General features: G+C 39.2%; 1 pseudogene; it reads right to left on the bottom strand.

Annotated features, from left to right (window-relative positions):
* Positions 1-171: 171 nt before the first annotated feature.
* LOC118400847 (electron transfer flavoprotein subunit alpha, mitochondrial-like) lies at positions 172-18,075 on the bottom strand (annotated as a pseudogene).
* Between the last annotated feature and the right edge of the window lie 4,722 nt (positions 18,076-22,797).

Below are 22,797 nucleotides of genomic sequence, written 5' to 3'. Positions count from 1 at the left end.
CATTGGCTCCAGCTAGGAGACAGCAGGGCTCTGCAGAAATGGGACTGGCTCTGATGCTTTTACAGTGCCTTCGGAAAGTATTTACACCCCTTGACTTTTTTCACATTTTGTTGCGTCATTGGCCTACACACAATACCCCATAATGTCAGAGTGGAATTCTGTTTTTAGAAATTTTTACAAATGAATGACAAATGAAAAGCTAACATTTCTTGAGTCAATAAGTTTTCAACCCCTTTGTTATGGCAAGCTTAAATAAATTCAGGAGTAAACATTTGCTTAATAAGTTGCATGGACTCAGTGTGCAATTATAGGTGTTTAACATGATTATTGAATGACTACCTCATCTCTGTACCCCAGATACAGATAATTGTAAGGTCCCGCAGTCGTGCAGTAAATTTCAAATGGATTCAACCACAAAAAAGACCAGGGAGGTTTTTCAATGCCTCGCACAGAAGGCACTTATTGGTAGATGGGTTAAAAAAATAAAAAAATAAAACAGACATTGAATATCCCTATAAATGATGCCAATAGTGACTTTAAAACAGTTAGAGTTTAATGGCTGTGATAGAAAACTGAGGATGAATTAACAACATTGTAGTTACTCCACAATACTAATCTAAATGACAGTTAAAAGAAAGCATGTACAGAATACTCTAAAACAAGCATTCTGTTAAGGCACTAAAGTAAAACTGCAAAAAATGTGGCAAAGAAATTAACTTCATGTCCTGAACTCAAAGCATTATGTTTGGGCCAAATATATCATCATCGTCGTCGTCGTGTACCATCATTCATATTTTCAAGCATGGTGGTGGCTGCATCATGTTATGAGTATGCTGTCATCGGCAAGGATGAGGGAGTTTAGGATCAATATGAACAGAAAAGAGCTAAGCACAGGCAAAATCCTAGACGAAAACCTGGTTCAGTCTGCTTTCCAATCAGACATTGGGAGACAAATTCACTTTTCAGCAGGACAACAACCTAAAACAAAGCCAAATATACACTGGAGTTGCTTACCAAGACAACATTGAATGTTCCTGAGCGGCCTAGTTACAGTTTTGACTTAAATCGGCTTGAAGATCTATGGCAAGACTTGGAAATGGATGTCTAGCAATGATCAACAACCAACTTGACAGAAAAACTGGCCTTCTTTAGACTAGTTGAGTATCTGGAGCATCAGCATTTGTGGGTTCGATTACAGGCTCCATAAGGCCATAAACAATGACCATTCTTCTGAAACTCAGTCTATTCTTGTTCTGACGAGTTTCAGAAGTTCGTTGTTTCTGGCCATGTGTGTAGATGGGTGAGAGAAAAAAAAGTATATTTAATCCATTTTAAATTCAGGATGTAACACAATGTGGAATAAGTCAAGTGGTATGAATACTTTTTGAAAGCACTGTACATTAGATATCATTTAGGGATGGGGCTGGGTGGGTGTGGAACTGGGTGGTTTGTCTAAAATACTTGATTAGGGACTGGAGACGCTAGACTGATCACTCTTAGACATTTAACAAACATAGTTCAAAAGTCAGCCTGATGTCTCCAGACCCCAACATTAAGTACAGTCCTCTCTGTTCAGACTGCTGCTGTGTACATTTAATCTGTTCAAATGTGTTGAGTTGTGTTCCTAGTTTATTTATTTCTTACCTTAGTCTTTCTACATACATGGGGCGGCAGGGTAGCCTAGTGGTTAGAGTGTTGGTCTTGTAAGTGAAGGTTGCAAGTTCAAACCCCCGAGCTGACAAGGTACAAATCTGCCGTTCTGCCCCTGAACAGGCAGTTAACCCAGTGTTCCTAGGCCGTCATTGAAAATAAGAATTTGTTCTTAACTGACTTGCCTAGCTAAATAAAGGTAAAATAAAATAAACATTATCAATGCTAATGTTTGTATTCAAATTATGACAGCTCAGTGAAATCATAAGCCTTGAGGAACATTTCAGCTACCAAATCTGGAGGGTTTTGTAATTGATGTTGTGCAAAGTGTTATCAGAAGAAAACGTATTATAGGATAAACCATCGATATGACAAACTAACCCTGTGCACTTTAATGTCAACAGGACTTTTGTAAGTTGATCATGAAGGGAATTAATTGCAGAGTAAAAGCAATTCAAAGGCAAACATGGTAAAAGAACAGTCATTTACAGTCAGTTTGATCATTATACCAAGAGCTTTTGGTATAAAAAAAGTGAAGAGGCAGGTTTAGACTTCCCGAAGATGACCTTTGTGATGTACGTTAAATGCAAAATATGCATTAATAGGGATAAAATATCACCTACGCCAGGTAAGCAGAACATTATTTGTGGCATTTTCCTACCTACGTACAATAAAAAGACAGTTTGTAAACTGAGAGTGTTATTCTGTTGCCATTTAGGTACAATGATGATAACAGTAGCAACGGTGATAATGATGATAATAGTAGCTCCAGAAACCATTTAAGGCAGAGGTTGTAGGAGAGTTGTATCCGTGGTTACAGTCTTAGTACCCAGGTAAGAGTGGTGGGATGGCTGCTTAGCTGAACGCTGGCTTACTTGTTCAATGCTGCAGTCATCTCAGGCACAGCCTAGTGAGAGAAAAACAGAGTTTAAGATGGTTACACCTCCCTAACCAGGCAAATCTAGCCAGGTTGACCCAATGAACATGGTGTATGCTTGCGACATGGAAATAGAGGGTTGAGCTTTGCTATAACTGTCAGTGTTTAGTCTCATGGTTTTGGGGTGACATCAATTAATTGATAAACCAATTAAAATCTGAGAGTAACTGGGCATGAGGGGCATGAGCGAGGGTACCTGACAAACCATATCAGTAGCACCCGAGTAGAGTGTGTCCCGGGGATCAGTTTTCAATTGAAGGAAGAGGAGAAAGCCCATATATTTTAATCGGTTATCCGAGGAGTGATCACATGTAAGATGATAACCAGCAGGTCACAACTCTGCTGCCACGAGCTATTACCAGTCACTTTTACAGAGTTTACCCAGAACACCTGGGCCTCTCACACCCCCACAGTAAATAAAAGATGAACAACAGGACACATACACAAGAAAAAATAAAAGCTCCTTCTCTTTCACCGAAAGCAAAGGCCCTCTTGTCCAAGAGTTTGTCACCCCTCTGGCACACTGGCCATATGTGCCAGCCAGACAGTAGAGGGCAGCTAAGCATGTAAAGTACTGACTGACACTAGGAAAGAGAAAATAAAACCTGAGAACCACCCAGCCACTTAAGTTAACTATCGATTTCTTTTTATGGTTTGAAGGAGAGCCGTCATTGCATCTTAACCGAGCAGCAGGCTCTGGCCACAATTCACCCGATTAATTCAGCACCTCAATAATTCAACAGATGCACATTTCCATTAGGAGGGATATTAATGTGTCTTGCAAAATGTATTAGGGAAACGCTGAATAGAATTTTCTGACTGTCACTTTTGTCATGTCTTGGTTATTGAAATGCCTCTCTTGCTGATCAGGTATTCAGCGCTGTGCAGGAGGCTGGTGCAGTGTTGTGTTTGTTTCAGTCATGGCAAGGGTGTTCATTAATCAGCATGCTATCTCACCTTAAAGAGATTAGCCACCAGACCCTAGTCAACCACCTGGAAGATGGGAGCCTCTGGGTCCTTGTTAATGGCAACAATAGTCTGCAGAATAAAACATAGTTCAAAATATCGCAACATTCTCTTTTTTCTTATACTTGTGTATACCTAACAGAAGATTCTGGAGGGGAAAAAAATCAAGCAAGAATGGTAACTTGCTGACCTTCATCCCAGACAGATGTTGAATAGCTCCAGAGATGCCAACAGCGATGTACAACACCTGCAGAGACAACAAGGACAAAGAAGCTTTATCAATATAATAACACAAGAGCTTGGTGCACATACACATCTATGTAGTGTCAGTTGTTTCAGACTGCTGAACACAGGTAAGACCATACTTACAGGAGGAAATGTATTTTCAATCCATCTCCAGAAAAAGTCATCAAGAGCTGACCATGATACCAGAGGCCCTCATTGGCACCCTAAGTCTGATGCAGCTGATTGCAGGGCAGTCCTGGGGTGAGTTCAATTCGATTGAACATTTGCTCCGTTGTGTAACGGCTGGTACTGAACACGTTTCTCCAAAATCTTCTTGAACAGACTGAGGTAAGTTTGGTCGGTGAGGCTTGAAGCAATGAGTACGTATTTAACGTATTTAAAAGGGCAGCGGTGCCTTTAACCCACAACACAACCAGTTTTTCAATTAGTCTTTCAGAACAACACCGTTTGTTTAATTGAACGTTGCATTGTGTTTTTCCGTACACAACGCAGCCCTGGGTTTCCATATTAGAGGATGGAGCTGTTCTAGTGCTGACCCTGACCATGTTATCTCAGAGAGAATGCTGGGGTTGGTGAAGCAAGGTGTATGACCCTCCACCTCTGGGGAAAAACAGAGGCTTTCAGCGTAATGCACTGCCATATTAATATTTCAGTGCTATTTAATGTTATTGGAGTAGTCTCGGAGGAGCAGAGCATGAATTTATGAACACAAGTGTACTAACGACTAAAAGTGAGGACCAATATTTCACAATGAGAGGTACTGTCCAGCAAGAGCACGGTCCTACTGTAGCAGAGGGAAAACGACAGCTTTAATTCTTAAATATCACTGTATGGAAATATCAGAGTACATGCATGTCTAGCCTATTTGAAGAGTCTTCTCAGAGTTCTTCTCTTTGACCTCTTTTAGCAGCTTTGCGGTTTTCAATAAGAAGACCAGGCAGACACACCTGCTGTTGTGTTGCTAGCTTTCCCTCAGGTGTCAAAACAACTCCCTACATGCAGCACGACTGCATCACTAGCTAATCATTCAAGTGTGGTGATGCTATTGTTAACCAATTAAAAAAATATAATATATATATCTATATACATACATACATATACAGTGGGGAAGAAAAGTATTTAGTCAGCCACCAATTGTGCAAGTTCTCCCACTTAAAAAGATGAGGCCTGTAATTTTCATCATAGGTACACACTTCAACTATGACAGACAAAATGAGGGGAACAAATCTGGAAAATCAGATTGTAGGATTTTTAATGAATTTATTTGCAAATTATGGTGGAAAATAAGTATTTGGTCACCTACAAACAAGCAATATTTCTGGCTCTCACAGACCTGTAACTTCCTCTTTAAGAGGCTCCTCTGTCCTCCACTCGTTACCTATATTAATGGCACCTGTTTGAACTTGTTATCGATATAAAAGACACCTGTCTACAACCTCAAACAGTCACACTCCAAACTCCACTATGGCCAAGACCAAAGAGCTGTCAAAGGACACCAGAAACAAAATTGTAGACCTGAAATAAAAAAAGGTGTCAGACAAACCAGACCGTAACACTGATAAGACACGCATGGTTCTGTCCTAACAATGCCTGAAGATAGCGATAACAAATTACCTTCTAATATTTATATGAATCCTTTAAGTGGTGTGTATGAAGACAATGAACAACTGACTGACAAATATGAACAGGATAAAAATAAAATACTGCAATTCAAATTGTATTTAATACATTAAGCCTACATGACAATCTTGTCAAAACATTAGCAAAATACAATTTGGGAAGAATGACCTGATCTGGGGATCTGCGCAGACACCCACTGCACTGTGCACTGCTCTTTAATGGATCAGCGAAATCATTTAGGAGCCTATATGTGCCATTAACTACATTTCATGGGATCTAATGTGTGGATAATCACAGTTAGGATATCCCAGTTGAACCGGATGATGGATCCCTTTGCCCTTTTAGGTTAAATTCACATCTTTAGAACACTGAATTCCAGGAATTGTCTAACAGGTCTTTGTCAAGCTGCGGGCAACTTGCTCAATAATTGATAGTGGGTGGGTAACTCCTCAGAAAACATATATTCACATTTTTCTGAAAAAAATTGTAAGTGTAGACCCACAAAAAGTTTACCGGTATCTTGAAAATGTGTGCAATATTATTACAGATGACACCATTGTGAGCACAACATTGCCTATCAAAGAATAGGATGAGTGTAAAATGATCCAGAGTTTGTCACTTACGGGGGCCACGATCTTGCCAGTCTGTCCAACCTGCATGTCATTGGGGACATATCCAGCATCCACAGCAGCTCCGGAAGCACCAACTGTGGGGGAAATCAATTCAAACCTAATGGACAAAAAAATGCAGTCCAATTTTTTTTCACCAATAATTGATCAGTTATTCAAATATAGAAAGTAACATTTGTTGTCATTGAAAGACTCATTCTAAATTACCCACTTACCTGCAGCATTAATTTTGTCAGCAAGGTCATAGAGCAGCTTGAAGTTCTCTCCATTCTTCAGACCCCTTCCTAAAAGGACGATGATTTATTTAAACGTTTACATGAACATGACAAATAAATTGATCTGTAAGGCAAATAGTATGATGAGCTGAAGGTGACTTCTACCTCCGGACACCACAACCTTAGCACTGGTCAGCTCTGGAAAGTCACTCTTGGTCAAGGTTGCTTCCGGCCACTCAGACATCCCAGCGGAAGCAGACGCAGCAACTGAAATAAACAACTCATGGGGATCATATTAAATAAAACTAACTATATCCTGACAAAATAAGTTATCCAGTCAGGAAATTAAATAATTATTTTAGAATGATAAAGAAGAACAATGGCTTTTGTATGTATGCTTTTCATGTGTGTATCAGTGCATGGTTAGTACTATAGCTACCTTCCTCTGATGTAGCACTGCCTCCATCCACCTCAGTGGGCTCAAAGGATGTCCCTCTGACAGTGAAAACCTTGACATGGTCATTACACTTGGCAGTGCTGAGAGCATTTCCTGGGAATGAGACAAACAGTAACGTTTTGTTATCTAACTCTAAACCTCATACAACTCTGATGACAAATGAGAAATAAACGTGGAGAATTAATTTCACAGAATCTAATTTGGGAAACATCTTCTGGGCTCAAGGTTCACCATGAGTTTTCAATATGACCTATTTGGACATGACAATTAAACAGCAACGGTTTAAGTGGATAATGTCATTTTGATTCATTCAAAGCACGTAAGTGCAATTGAGAAATTAGGCTTTTGGGATCTAGTCATTGCTGGTATTGCCAAAAGACTGAATTGGCGCTATATCTAAAAGCAAACCAGTTCCCAATGGTACAGTACATGAGTTACTTTTCAAATTCACAAGAGCAGTCCCAAATGCAGTAACAAATTCAATTGACTTCCAAAGATAATATCAAACAAAATCCATTTTGAGTATCAAAAAATGTCTCAAGCACTCTAAAATGCATTGGTGAATTATAATGTGCTCAAGAATTCTGAAGGATATCTTAGTAGTATACAGTGGCTTGCGAAAGTATTCACCCCCCTTGGCATTTTTCCTATTTAGTTGCCTTACAACTTGGAAATAAAATTGATTTTTGGGGGGGTTTATATCATTTGATTTACATAACATGCCACTTTGAAGATAAAATATTTTTTCTTGTGAAACAAGAAAAAAAAACACCAAAAAACTGAAAACTTGATCGTGCATAACTATTCTGACAGGTTTCCCAGTCCCTGCAGATGAGAAAAAAATCCCACAGCATGCTGCCACCACCATGCTTAACTGTGGGGATGGTTTTCTCGGGGTGATGAGAAGTGTTGGGTTTGTACCAGACATTGTGTTTTCCTTGATGGCCAAAAAGCTCAATTTTAGTCTCATCTGACCAGAGTACCTTCTTCCATATGTTTGGGGAGTCTCCCACAAGCCTTTTGGCAAACACCAAACGTGTTCGCTTATTATTTTCTTAAGCAATAGCTTGTTTCTGGCCACTCTTCCGTAAAGCCCAGCTCTGTGGAGTGTATGGCTTAAAGTGGTCCTAAGTACAGAAACTCCAATCTCTCTGTGGAGCTTTGCAGCTCCTTCATGGATATCTTTGGTCTCTTTGTTACCTCTCTAGTTACAGACCAGGCAAGGTGGGCATTACGTTTTGGTGGGCAGCCCTCTCTTGGCAGGTTTGTTGAGCTGCCATATTCTTTCTTTTTTGTTGAGGTGCCATATTCTTAAATGGTGCTCCATGGGATGTTCAACGTTTCAGATATTTTTTTTAGAACCCAACCCACAACTTTTTTTGTTGTCTCTGACCTGTTTGGAGAACTCCTTGGTTTTCATGGTGCCGCTTGCTTGGTGGTGCCCCTTGCTCAGTGGTGTTGCAGACTCTGGGGCCTTTCAGTACAGGTGTAAATATTCTGAGATCATGTGACACTTAAAAAGTCCACCTGTGTGCAATCTAATTATGTGACATCTGAAGGTAATTGGTTGCACTAGATCTTATTTAGGTGCTTCGTAGCAAAGGGGGTGAATACATATGCACACACCACTTTCCATTTGATATAATTTTTTGAAACAAGTTATTTTTTTAATGTCACTTCACCAATTTGGACTACTTTGTGTATATCCATTTCATGAAATCCAAATAAAAATACATTTAAATTACAGGTTTTAATGCAAAGAAATAGGAAAAATGCCAAGGGGGATGAATACTTTTGCAAGGCACTGTTGGTTGGTTTGGGGAAAAAACAATAGCTATATGCTTTAGTTCAAATGTATCTTCTCATAACACATTCACAAAAAGCTAGTTACCGGCATAGATGGATGGTTCTGACAAAGGTGTCAGGGGATTTGATCTCAATAATGTCTGAAATAGGAGCAACATCCAACTTGGCAGACACTCTGGGGGGGAGATTCTAGAAAAGACAGGTTGATAAATAAGCAGGGATATAAGGCAATCTGTAACGATCAGCCAAAGATGCTCTACAAATATGTTTCAGAAACCATGGCATGAATAAAAAAAATACAGCATACTCATAACAGCTATATGTTTTTACACTAGGCTTATGAAACCAAATCCATCCTACGAAATAAATGAAATCATCTGCAGGCAGATCGCTTTCCTAAGAAGTGACAAATGACCTGAAGGTACGTACAGTTGAAGTCGGAAGTTTACATACACCTTAGCCAAATACATTTCAACTCAGTTTTTCAAAATTCCTGACATTAAATCATTGTAAAAATTCCCTGTCTTAGGGCAGTTAGGATCACCACTATTTTAAGAATGTGAAAATGTCAGAATAATAGTAGAGAGAATGATTAACTTCCGTGTTTATTTCCTTCATCACATTCCCAGTGGGTCAGACGTTTACACACACTCAATTAGTATTTGGTATCATTGCCTTTAAATTGTTTAACTCGGGTCAAACGTTTTGGGTAGCCTTCCATAAGATTCCCACAATATGTTGGATGAATTTTTTGGCCCATTCCTCCTGACAAAGCTGGTGTAACTGAGTCATGTTTGTAGGCCTCCTTGCTCGCACATGCTTTTTCAGTTCTGCTCACAAATGTTCTTTAAGATTGAGGTCAGGGCTTTGTGATGGCCACTCCAATACCTTGACTTTGTTGACCTTAAGCCATTTTGCCACAACTTTGGAAGTATGCTTGGGGTCATTGTCCATTTGGAAGACCCATGTGACCAAGCTTTAACTTCCTAACTGATGTCTTGAGATGTTGCTTCAATATATCCACATAAATTTCCCCACCTCATGATGCCATCTATTTTGTGAAGTGAATCAGCCCCTCCTGCAGCAAAGCACCCCCCACAACATCATGCTGCCACCTGCGTGCTTCAAGGTTAGGATGGTGTTCTTTGGCTTGCAAGCTCCCCCTTTATCCTCCAAACATAACGATGGTCATTATGGTCAAACAGTTCTATTTTTGTTGTTTCATCAGACCAGAGGCCATTTCTCCAAAAAGTATGATCTTTGTCCCCATGTGCAGTTGCAAACTGTGGTCTGGCTTTTTCATTGAGGTTGTGGAGCAGTGGCTTCTTCCCTGCTGAGCGGCCTTTCAGGTTATGTCGATATAGGCCTCGTTTTACTGTGGATATAGATACTTTTGTGCCAGGTTCCTCCAGCATATTTACAAGGTCCATTGCTGAGTTTCTGGGATTGATTTGCAGTTTTCGCACCAAAGTATGCTCATCTCTAGGAGACAGAACGTGTCTCCTTCCTGAGCAGTATGACAGCTGCGTGGTCCCATGGTGTTTATACTTGCGTACTATTGTTTGTACAGATGAACGTGGTACCTTCAGGCATTTGGAAATTGCTCCCAAGGATGAACCAGACTTGTGGAGGTCTAGAATTTATTTTCTGAGGTCTTGGCTGATTTCTTTTGATTTTCCCATGATGTCAAGCAAAGAGGCACTGAGTTTGAAGGTAGGCCTTGAGATACATCCACAGGTACACCTCCAATTGACTTAAACGATGTCAACTAGCCTATCAGAAGCTTCTAACGCCATGACATCATTTTCTGGAATTTTCCAAATTGTTTAACGGCACAGTCAACTCAGTGTATGTAAACTTCTGACCCACTGGAATTGTGATATAGTGAATTGTAAGTGAAATAATCTCTGCAAACAATTGTTGAAAAAATTACTTGTGTCATGCACAAAGTAGATGTCCTAACCGACTTGCCAAAACTATAGTTTGTTAACAAGAAATGTGTGGAGTTGTTGAAAAACAAGTTTTAATGACTCCAACCTCAGTGTAATGTAAACTTCCAACTTCAACTGTATATAAAGGGTCTTATAGCCTTACTTTCCCAAATGCAGAAGCTCCAGCACAAATATGGGTGAAGTTGAACTGCTTCTAGGTTGCCAGTATAAGTGGAGTCAATTCCTCTGTGGAAAGACATGCAAGTTGCTGTTAACACTGCACGCAAATAGATGTTTTATTTTTTATTACTCAGATTTTTAATTAAGATGCTGAAGTAAAACTTCCAACTCATTTACAGCATCAGTGAATCTATTGCCTGTATCTGCTTCACACTCTGGATATACATACCTGGCAGAGAGCCTTTGTAAGCATCATTTTGAGCAATCAGAACTGTCTTCACACCTAGGACTTTGCTGACTTCCTGAAGAGATGATAAATATACAGCAAATCAATCCCTTGAAGAAAACCACTAAGCGTCTAGGTCTGGATATCGGGTAAATCCATTTGACTTCAAGCACTTTTTGACAGCCTCCATTTTAATTTAAACAAAACTTTCTATACATGATTTCTCATGGAAGAAAGAGTGGAGTTTGATATCATTTAAAAGGTTACAAAACAAGGTTGTCAAACTGCTTTATAATTTCTTGAAAACAAACCTCAAGTAATTATACATCAAACGTCAAATTCACGTTGTAGTTTAGACCCTACTTTACATCTGAAGTTTGTGTTGTGCCCGCCATCGGTTGAGACATTCTTGAATACAGGGTGTGTCATTTCAATCATAGAAATGTAATTCATAGAATGGACATCCCTTCAGACCACTGCAATTTAGCTGGTACACCATTGACATTTTTATTGAAATGTTAATTTTGAATTACTCCCATAAAGATGGCCGATGGTCCAAACACTGTCGAATGTCAGCATAAATGGTCATGTCTATTCTATTATTTATATAATTGCAATAGGTTTCTGATGGAGGATTGACAGTATAATATAAAATCAACAGATATTCCCATTCAAGTCAACATTGTTTGATGTGTGGACCTTTAACGGTCTAAATTTATCTAAAAAAACATGAAACCTACCCTGTATCTAAGCGCATGTTGGGTCTCGACCTATGGCGGGCACAAGACAAACTCAAATATAAAACTTACTGTATGTGAATGACAAATCTGAGTTGTGTTTTTTAGCTATAATTGACATTTAAATGGGTAAATCCTGTTTGTAAGCTTTTAAAAATATATACATCTCGACTGTTTATCGTTTCCCATAAATATTTGCCCATTGTAGAAGTGCTCAGAAAGTTACTTTTTGTACCTGAATGCCAAAACATTCATTATGCAAAATAGGTCAACCTTGAACACTTTTTATCTAAGTGGACACATGTTTTTAGATTTTTTTGTTACATTTCATTTTCAATAAATGTCTAATCTCATTTACATATGTGTACACCCCTTCAAATGAGTTGATTTGGCTATTTTCAGCCACACCCGTTTTCCGACAGGTGTATAAAAATAGAGCATACAGCCATGCAACCTCCATAAACAAACAGTGGCAGTAGGACGGCCTTACCGAAGAGCTCAGTGACTCAACATAGCACTGTCATAGGATGCCACCTTTCCAACAAGTCAGTTAGTCAAATTTCTGTCCTGCTAGAACTGCCCCAGTCAACTGTCAGTGCTGTTATTGTAAAGTGGAAACGTCTAGGAGCAACAGCTCAGCTGCATAGTGGTAAGCCAAACAAGCTCACAGAATGGGACAGGGGAGTCCTGAAGCACGTAAAAATCATCTCTTCTCAGTTGCAACCCTCCTACAGAGTTCCAAACTGCCTCTGGTAGCAATGTCAGCACAAGAAATGTTCATTGGGAGCTTCATGAAATGGTTTTCCATGGCCGAGCAGCCTCACACAATCCTAAGATCACTATGCGCAATGCCAAGCATCGGCTGGAGTGGTGTAAATCTCGCCGCCATTGGACTCTGGAGCAGTGGAAAAGCATTCTCTGAAGTGATGAGTCACACTTCACCATCTGGTAGTCCGACAGACAAATCTGTGTTTGGTGGATGCCAGAAGTACTCCAATTACCTGAATGCATAGCGCCAACTGTAAAGTTTGGTGGAGGAGGAATAATGGTCTGGGGCTGTTTTTCATTGTTCGGGCTAGGCCCCCTAGTTCCAGTTAAGGGAAATCTTAACGCTACAGCATATAATAACATTCTAGACGATTCTGTGCTTCCAACTTTGTGGCAACACTTCGGGGAAGGCCCTTTCCTGTTTCAGCATGACAATGCACCTGTGCACAAAGCAAGGTCCATACAGAAATGCTTTTTTGGGTTCGGTGGGAAAGAACTTCACTGGCCTGCACAGAGCCCTGACCTCAACTCCATCAAACACTTTTGGGTAAAATTGGAACTCCTATTCGCCCAACATCTGTCTGACCTCACTAATGCTATGGTGACTGAATGGAAGCAAGTCCCCGTAGCAATGTTACAAAATCTAGTGGAAAGTTCTCACAGAAGAGTGGAGACAGCAAAGGGAGGGACCAACTCCATATTAATGACCATGATTTTGAAATGAGATGTCCGAATAGCAGGTGACCACATACTTTTGGTCATGTAGTGCAAGTATTCACACCCGAGGAATAGATCTTCAAGCCGATTTAAGTCAAAACTGTAACTAGGCCTCAGGAAAATTCAATGTCGTCTTGGTAAGCAACTCCAGTGTATATTTGGCATTGTGTTTTAGGTTATTTTCCTGCTGAAAGGTGGATTTGTCTCCCAGTGTCTGTTGGGAAGCACACTGAACCATGTTTTCCTCTAGGATTGTACCTGTGCTTAGCTCTATTCCATTTATTTTTAGCCTAAAAAAACCTCCCTAGTCCTTGCCGATGACAAGCATACCCATAACATGATGCAGCCACCACCATGTTTTAAAATATGAAGAGTGGTACTCAGCAGAGGTCGACCGATTATGATTTTTCAACGCCGATACCGATTATTGGAGGACCAAAAAAAGCCGTTAACGATTAATCGGCCGATTTTAAAAATATATATATTTGTAATAATGGCAATTACAACAATACTGAATGAACACTTATTTTAACTTAATATAATATATCAATCAAATCAATTTAGCCTCAAATAAAATTAAACATGTTCAATTTGGTTTAAATAATGCAAAAACAAAGTGTTGGAGAAGAACGTAAAAGTGCAATATGTGCCATGTAAAAAAGCTAACGTTTAAGTTCCTTTCTCAGAACATGAGAACATATGAAAGCTGGTGGTTCCTTTAAAAAGGAGTCTTCAATATTCCCAAGTAAGGAGTTTTAGGTTGTAGTTATTATAGGAATATCTCTCTCCATACAATTTTATTTCATATACCTTTGACTATTGGATGTTCTTATAGGCACTTTACTATTGCCAGTGTAACAGTATAGCTTCTGTCCCTCTCCTCACCCCTACCTGGGCTCGAACCAGGAACACATCAACAACAGCCACCATCAAAGCAGCGTTACCCATCGCTCCACAAAAGCCGCGGCCCTTGCAGAGCAAGGGGAACAACCACTCCAAGTCTCAGAGCGAGTGATGTTTGAAACGCTATTAGCGTGCACCCTGCTAACCATTTCACATCGGTTACACCAGCCTAATCTCGGGAGTTGATAGGCTTGAAGTCATAAACAGCACAATGCTTGAAGCACAGCGACGAGCTGCTGGCAAAATGCACGAAAGTGTTGTTTGAATGAATGCTCACTCAGACTGCTCTATCAAATCATAGACTTAATTATAACATAATAACACAGAAATAGGAGCCGTAGGTCATTAACATGGTCGAATCCGGAAACTATCATCTCGAAAACAAGACGTTCCGTATTTCACTGAAAGAATAAACAGATCCGTATTTTATCTAACGGGTGACATCCATAAGTCTAGATATTCCTGTTACATTGCACAACCTTCAATGTTATGTCATAAGTACGTAAAATTCTGGCAAACTAGGCAGCCCAAGCTGTTGCATATACCCTGACTCTGCGTGCAATGAACTCAAAAGAAGTGACAATTTCACCTGGTTAATATTGCCTGCTAACCTGGATTTCTTTTAGCAAAATATGCAGGTTTAAAAATATATACTTATGTGTATTGATTTTAAGAAAGGCATTGATGTTTATGGTTAGGTACACATTGGTGTAAAACAGTCCTTTTTCGCGAATACGCACCGCATCGATTATATGCAACGCAGGACAGGACACGCTAGATAAACTAGAAGTATCAACCATGTGTAGTTAACTAGTGATTATGATTGATTGTTTTTTTATACGATAATTTTAATGCTAGCTAGCAACTTACCATGGCTTCTTACTGCATTTGCGTAACAGGCAGTCTCCACATGGAGTGCAATGTAATCAGGTGGTTAGAGCGTTGGACTAGTTAACTGTAAGGTTGCAAGATTGAATCTCCGAGCTGACAAGGTAAAAAAAATCTGTCATTCTGCCCCTGAAAGTGGCAGTTAACCCACCGCTCCTAGGCCATCATTGAAAATAAGAATGTGTTCTTAACTGACTTGCCTAGTTAAATAAAGGATAAATAAAGGTGCAAAAAAAATACAAAATTGGGCCAAATCGGTGTCCAAAAATACAGATTTCCGATTGTTCTGAAAACTTGAAATCGGCTCTAATTAAATCGGCCATTCCGATTAATCAGTCGAACTCTAGTACTCATTGATGCGTTGTGTTTGCCCCAAACATAACACTTTGTATTCAGGACATACATTTATTTTCTTTGCAGTTTTACTTTAGTGCCTTGTTGCAAACAGGCTGCATGTTTAGGAATATTTGTATTCGGTACAGTCTTCCTTTTCCCACTGTCAATTAGGTTAGTATTGGAGTAACAACAATGTTGTTGATCCATCCACAGTTTTCATATCATAGCCATTACATTCTAACTGTTTTAAAGTCACAATTGTCCTCATGGTGAAATCCCTGAGCGGTTTCCTTCCACTCCGGCACATGAGTTAGGAAGGAAACCTGTAACTTTATAGTGACTGGGTGTATTCACTGCTCGACTGAGGGACATTACAGATAAATTGTACAGTTGGGGTACAGAGATGAGGTAGTCACTCAAAAAGCATGTTAACCACTATTATTGCACATAGAGTGAGTTCATGCAACTTATTGTGACTTGTTAAGCAGCTTTACTCCAGAACTTACTTAGGCTTACCATAACAAATGGGTTGAATACTTATTGACTCAAGACATTTCAGCTTTTACTTTTTAATTCATTTGTTTAAAAAAAAATGTCAAACATAATTCCACTTTGACAATATGGGGTATTGTGTGTAGGCTAGTGACACAAAATATAAATTGAACCCTTTTTTAATTCAGGCTGTAGCAACAAAATGTGGAAAAGGTCAAGGGGTGTGAATACTTTCTTTAGACACCATCTGATCAAACCCAAGATTTAGCATACCTTTGCACAGTCTGTTCCAGCAACTAAACAGGACACGTCTCCTCCTAGTTTCTTGGCTGCAGTAATAGCACTCAGCGTAATGGGGGTCAGCTTGTCATTGTTGTGCTCTGCCACCACCAAGGTGCTTTGAAACCTCTGGGAGACCAGACTACAGAGGAAATGTATTTTTCAATAAATGGCATAACTTAAGCGTAAACATAACTGCTCTCATGCCTATCAAACTTGAAAGCTACCATTACGATATGGACAATTCAGCAGCATTTTGTGTAGTCCAATAAACAGCAAGGCGTTGAATCAAACAGGATACTACAGATTCTGTTCAGGTGTACCTTTTGGGCGAAAACAACATCTAATGGGTATTTTTTGGAGGTCAGCTATAGCAGAAAGTGTGAGCTACATAACACAGAAGGGGGATCTGGGCCAAACTATTCTGTAAACAAGCTGACATGACATCCAAGATATGCACTGGCTTATACAACATTTTGACCGGGAGTATCAATCCTATCACCAACCTAAAACAGGAACAGATATATCTGAACCTGTGTCTCAAAGACAATTTGAATTACCAGAGTAAAGGTCATTCACACAGCAGTCTAGCCAACGTCACAGCACCATACAGTACCAAATTGGGAGCAAATAGTAGCTATAAATTAAATTATGGTCTCCGTTGAAATTGTGCTTCAATGGCTTTAAAGTCATTGTATCTTTGAAGATTGACATTTTTTTACGTTTCGTAACTCATTGTTTACGAGGTTGCATTAGCTAGCTAACGAGCTACAGTAACAGCTAGTTAACGTTAGCTACATGTTCAGCTAGCTAAGGTCTGTGAAGCTGGCTGTGAGATCAAATATGATCCGATTTTCAAAACTATGCAATGTACTTTTTTCATATGTATTAATAACGCAAGGGAAATCAATGAACTGTTAACCTTTCTATGGTTTCGTGCACGGGGAAGATAAGTTAGACATATAAGTTAGCTAGCATAGCTATCAATCACCTACAACACCAGAGCTTGTACTATGTGTGCTTTTTTTGTATTTGCCACATTGCGAATGAATAGCAAGTTACTTAGCTAGTTAGTCTGATATAATGCCTGTAACGTTACTTACCAACTGTTTGAAATGTGTTTTCTTGATAGCTCTTGATAGCTCTGTGCATATTTCACTCTGCTCCTCGATGCTCACCTCTTGAATGAACTCTGACAGCTGTAGAATGCTCTGGTTTGACGACAATCACTTCCGTTTTGGGTGGAAGCAGAATAACCAAAGACAGTACAGTGTGAAGAAAGGCAGAAATTGATTATCCAATAGGTGTCAGTGCGGGATTTGCAGTGATGAGACAATACTGTAACTATCAATTGGATACCACAAAATTGGGGAGAAACGGGGTAAAAACAAATATTTAAAAAAATGTAAATATCCCTGATCACACAGGTAGGCGACGTTGGTTAGTTTAAACTCATGCGCAGAAACATGTAATCTAACTCATGGTCTCCGCCAAACTGCGCATGTATCTAAGGCACTCCTTATATATAAAGTTGTTTTTGACGAAAAGGAAAACGTGTCCGTTTGTCACTTTCAGGTGGTTGTGGTAAGGACATGTTCAACTACTTAAGACATTGTTTCGAATCTAGGTTGTGCCTTTAGACTTATAGATAATTAAACAACTAAGAATTACTTTTCCCACTTCTCTCATTGACTTCTCAAACCTAGGACTGGTCTGCTTGGTCTGTTTCGAAGTATTCCCTATTGCGCCTCCGAGTATAGAAACTCAATTGAATAACGTTGTATTTCAGAAGACCATCCAAGATCCAGCCTGTACCACTCGGATGCATGATGATGACTGGGTAGATGGATGTGGGCAACAGGGAAAACGACATACTATTATCAACAGCAAAGTTATTACAACTATACATTCAACCCAGATCTGTAAACAATTTACAGATTTACAATTTACTAATTTAAATGAGTAGATGGCAAAGTTCTATGAAAAGGGTATAGCCAGTAAGACAATGCACACCAAATAAAGTTTGATAACCAATCTGTTGCCTAGACCCTACCGAGGCCACATGAGTCAACCCTGGCGTTGTAAGCGCCATACTCTACCAACTGAGCCAAACGGCACCCACACAGGATATGTGATAAGGGACATCTTTCCACCCAGGCAAAAGCAAAGTCTTATCTTAAATCGATCTTGTGCTATGAAGTCCATGAAGTAATATGCCTTCACAAATACTTTGAAACTGCACCAGTACGAAACCTCTAAACTCTCTCCTAATGTTTGATTGCAGTATTGGGACAGGTCTACATTGTGATGAATACATATATCAATTATTGTAGGAGGAATTATAATTTTAATCTCAACGGGATCATCTGTTAGCGATCTAGCCTAGTGGATAACTAAATGAATGATGAATACAAAATAGGCAGCCTATGAAGCTGTTTCATTTAAAAGTTTCAGGATCAGGGATGGATGGCAAACATGAACATGTAACAAATAAAGATTTAGTAGCCATTCACAAAACAAAATTATGTTATCATAAACATTTGTCTATTTATGCCTCTACAAAATTGGTCCTGACTCTCTGTGGTCACTAAAGATCCCATGGCATGAATTGTAAAAGAAATCTGGTGTCCTGGCTAAATCCCTAATCTGGCCCTCATACCATCATATCATCCCCAGTTTCCAGATGGCTCATTCATACCCCCTCCTCTCCCCTGTAATTATTCCCCAGGTAGTTGCTGTAAATGAGAATATATTCTCAGTCAATTTAACTGTTAAAATAAGAGTAAAATAAATAACAATAAATTACCTTACTATGATTGTTTTCAATTAAAATAGTTCAAAATAAACAAAAATAGCAAAGAGCAATTTCTCAAGTAAGAATTTTGATAGGACTGGGAGTGGTCTGAGTGTGGAGGGAAAACTGAAAACAGGGCAGAGAGGTTTGGAACTCTCTTTCTTTTTGGTCTATGAACTATTTTACCTGTGATGTCACCAGGCAGGCCAAAACTCCATCCCACCAAATAAGGCTGACATTTCAGGCAGGCTTTGCAAACAGCTAGTACACTAAAATGGCATTATCAATTTCACAGTATTATTCCAACCTCATAGCGTGTAAATATATATCTGCAACACAAGAAAATCACATTTTTGACTGCACTGGGCCAAAGGTGAGGGTCGATACAAGTTCACAGTTTGATTTTCAGGAAATGGTTGATGTTGCCACATGGTCTTATGAATAAAGACATCTTGAACAAATAAACCAATAATCTGATGACATATCATGCAGTTCTTTGCAATAATGTAATTATTTAGGGTGAATATTGAAAATGTGCTTTCTGGAAAACCTTACAGAATCATCCCATTGTCAGAATCATCCCATTGTCATGTCCCCAACATGATACTATTCTAAATAGCTTTGGAACTCTACTACAATATATAAAGGAAAAAGGGAGGAAATATTAAACACAGGATGGATGATGTCTTCAAACACAAATTGTTCTGAGACCACATTTTTTCAGTCAATACTGGTCAATTTAGATACATACATTGATTGGCAAAGTGGGGCACTTAATTATTTATTTTAAAGGAGAAATTAGAGAATATATATCAGTAATTTCAATATTTTAATGATAAACATCCATTATTAATTCAAATTAAATATATTAAAACATTCTGTAGGTATTTTTGTGGAACATTAATAATTATAATTTATTGTTATTATTAATATCATCATACTTGATTATAATTATATGCCCTACAATACCAGTCACAAGTTTGGATACACCTACTCATTCAAGGGTTTTTCTTTATTTTTACTATTTTCTACATTGTAAAATAATAGTGAAGACATCAAAACTATGAAATAACACATATGGAATCATGTAGTAACCATAAAAGTGTTAAACAAATCAGATGTGCCTTGATGACAGCTTTGAACACTCTTAGCATTCTCTCAACCAGCTTCACCTGGAATGCTTTTCCAACAGTCTTGTAGGAGTTCCCACATATGCTGAGCACTTGTTGGCTGTTTTCCCTTCACTCTGCAGTCCAACTCATACCAAACCATCTCAATTTGATTGAGGTTGGGTGATTGTGGAGGCAAGGTCATCTGATGCTGCAGTCCATCACTCTCCTTCTTGGTCAAATAGCCTTTACACAGCCTGGAGGTGTGTTGGGTCATAGTCCTGTTGAAAACCAAATGATAGTCCCACAAAGCGCAAACCAGATAGAATGGCGTATCACTGCAGAATGCTGTGGTAGCCATGCTGGTTAAGTGTGCCTTGAATTCTAAATAAATCACCGACAGGGACACCAGCAAAGCATCCCCACACCATCACACCTCCTACTCCATGTTTCACAGTGGGAACCACACGTGCAGAGATCATCCATTCATCCACCCCTTGTCTCACAAAGACACGGCGGTTGGAACCAAAAACCAAATGACAGATTTCCACCAGTCTAATGTCCATTGCTTGTGTTTCTTGGCCCAAGCAAGTCTCTTCTCCTTTTTGGTGTCCTTTAGTAGTGGTTTCTTTGCAGCAATTCAACCATGAAGGTCTGATTCTCACAGTCTCCTCTGAAAAGTTGATGTTGAGATGTATCTGTTACTTGAACTCTGTGAAGAATTTATTTGGGCCACAATTTCTGAGGCTGGTAACTCTAATGAACTTATCCTCTGCAGCAGAGCTAACTCTGGGTCTTCCATTCCTGTGGCAGTCCTCATGAGAGCCAGTTTTATCATAGCGCTTGATGGTTTGACTGACCTTCTTGTTTTAAAGAAATGATGGACTGTCGTTTCTCTGCTTATTTGAGATGTTTTTGCCATAATATGGATATCGTCTGTATACCACCCCTACCTTGTCACAACACAACTGATTGTCTCAAATGCATTTAGAAGGAAAGAAATTCCACAAATTAACTTTTAACAAAGCACACCTGGGTGGCAGGTAGCCTAGTGGTTAGAGCGTTGGACAAGTAACCGAAAGGTTGCAAGATCGAATCACCAAGCTGACAAGGTAAAAATCTGTCATTCTGCCCCTGAAAAGGTCAGTTAACCCACTGTTCCTAGACTGTCTTTGAAAATAAGAATTTGTTCTTAACTGACTTGCCTAGTTAAATAAAGGCAAAATGACTACCTCGTGAAGCTGGTTGAGAGAATTTCAAGAGTGTGCAAAGTTGTCATCAAGGCAAGAATATCAAATATAATTTTTATTTGTTTAACTTCTTTATTTGTTTAACTTCCCTTTAGCGGGATCATTTTCATCAACACCCGCTGAATTGCAAATTCTAATTAAATTACTACAAATATTTAATTTTCATGAAATCACAAGTGCAATATACAAAACACAGTTTAGCTTGTTGTTAATCCACCTGGCGTGTCAGATTTCAATACAGCTTTTCGGCGAAAGCATAACAAGTGTTTATGTAAGAACATCTCTCTCAGTAGACAAAATATTACAAACACTAGCAGCCAAGTAGATTGGTCACGAAAGTCAGAAAAGCAATAGATGAAATCGCTTACCTTTGATGATTTTCGGATGTTTGCACTCACGAGACTCCCAGTTACACAATAAAATTTCCTTTTGTTCCATAAAGATGATTTTTACTGTATATCCAAAATACCTCCATTTGTTTGGCGCTTTATGTTCAGAAATCCACAGGCTCGAGCGGTCACGACATCGCAGATGAAAATTCCAAATAGTATCCGTAATGTCCACAGAAACATGTCAAACGTTTTTTTATTATCAATCCTCAGGTTGTTTTTAAAATATATAATCGATAATATATCAACCGGCACTGTCGCTTTTTCAATAGGAGAGGGAGATACAATGGCTGCCCCACTCTGTTGCGCAAGCAAAACTCTGCGAACACCCAGCTATCCACTGACGCAATGTTATCTTTCTCGCTCATTTTTCAAAATAAAAGCCTAAAACTATGTCTAAAGACTGTTGAAACCTTGAGGAAGCCATAAGAAAAGGAATCTGGTTGATATTCCTTTAAATGGAGGCAAGGCATCCAATGGAACAGAGAGCTTTCAGGAAAAACAGCACTTCCTGGTTTGATTTTCCTCAGGTGTTCGCCTGCAATATCAGTTCTATTATACTCACAGACAATATTTTGACAGTTTTGGAAACTTTAGAGTGTTTTCTATCATAATCTGACAATTATATGCATATTCTAGTTACTGGGCCTGAGAAATAGGCCGTTTCAAAATGGGTACATACATCTTTTAGCCAAAAACGAAAATCCTGCCCCCTACACTCAAGAAGTTAACCCTTTTTTGGTTACTACATGATTCCACATCAAATCAGGTTGTCACATACACATGTTTAGCAGACGTTATTGCCTGTGTAGCGAAATGCTTGTGTTTCTAGCTCCAACAGTGCAGTACTATCTAACAATTCACAACAATACACACAACCTAAAAGTAAAATAATGGCAATTAAGGGATATATAAACATTATTAGAGTGACTAGTGTTCCATTATTAAAGTGGCCAGTGATTTCAAGTCTATGTATATGGGGCATCAGCCTCTAATGTGCAGGGTTATGTAACTGGGTGGAAGCTGCCTAGTGATGGTTATTTAACAGTCTGATGGCCTTGAGATAGAAGCTGTTTTTCAGTCTCTTTGTCTCAGTTTTGATGCACATGTACTGACCTCACCTTCCGGATGATAGCTGAGTGAACAGGCAGTGGCTTGGGTGGTTGTTGTCCTTGATGATCTTTTTGGCCTTCCTGTGACATTGGGTGCTGTATGTGGCCTGGAGGGCAGGTAGTTTTTCCCCAGTGATGTGTTGGGTAGACAGCATCACTC

The sequence above is a fragment of the Oncorhynchus keta genome, chromosome 22 (assembly GCF_023373465.1).
Source record: "Oncorhynchus keta strain PuntledgeMale-10-30-2019 chromosome 22, Oket_V2, whole genome shotgun sequence".
Taxonomy (NCBI): domain Eukaryota; kingdom Metazoa; phylum Chordata; class Actinopteri; order Salmoniformes; family Salmonidae; genus Oncorhynchus; species Oncorhynchus keta.
Note: the sequence above shows the minus strand (reverse complement) of the source record. Positions and strands in the feature narration are given on the sequence as shown.